Source organism: Myotis davidii, unplaced genomic scaffold (genome assembly GCF_000327345.1).
Source record: "Myotis davidii unplaced genomic scaffold, ASM32734v1 scaffold1915, whole genome shotgun sequence".
Lineage (NCBI taxonomy): Eukaryota > Metazoa > Chordata > Mammalia > Chiroptera > Vespertilionidae > Myotis > Myotis davidii.
This window is the reverse complement of record NW_006286237.1, coordinates 393,700-394,292: the sequence shown is the minus strand read 5'-3', so window position 1 is coordinate 394,292 and position 593 is coordinate 393,700.

The following is a 593-nucleotide window of genomic DNA, read 5'->3' as shown; positions in this document are numbered from 1 at the left end:
CGAGGAGGCGGAGGCCGCGTGGCCCGCACTTTGCAGATCACGTCCCGCCCGGAGGTCGGCGGCGCCAGGACCGCCCCGCGGGGAACAGGAGGGGAGAGGCCCCTCCAAGCCTCAGGCCCCGCAGCCCGGCCCCCGGGGAGCCCTTTCCACCAAACCGAGGACGAAGGACACCACCGTCCACCCGCGGGCTCTCCCTCCAGCCCCGGGGCCCGGGTGACGCCACCCCCTCGGGGCCCGGGAAGCGGGAGCGCAGCGCCACCTGCTGGCGGGCTCCGCGCGGTGCCGCGCCCGCCTTTCGCGGGGAGGGAACGGGGTCAAAGGGAGCAAGTCCACCTGCGGCCTCCTGCCCGCGAGGATGCCCTCCACGCACCGCTCCCCTCCCGGCTGCTCCGCGCTGGGCTCTGCCCCCACCCGCCGTGGAGACCCCGGTCTCAGGCCCTGCCCCAGGCTGTGTGACCAGAGCCTCCCCCACAGCGTCTGGGTGGCAGAGACCGCTGGGGGCATGGCTGGCGCAGTGGCCACCTGCAGACCCTGCCCTGGGCCCTCGGAGGAGGAGGGAGACGGGCCTCAGTGGGCCCGAAGGGAGGAGCAGC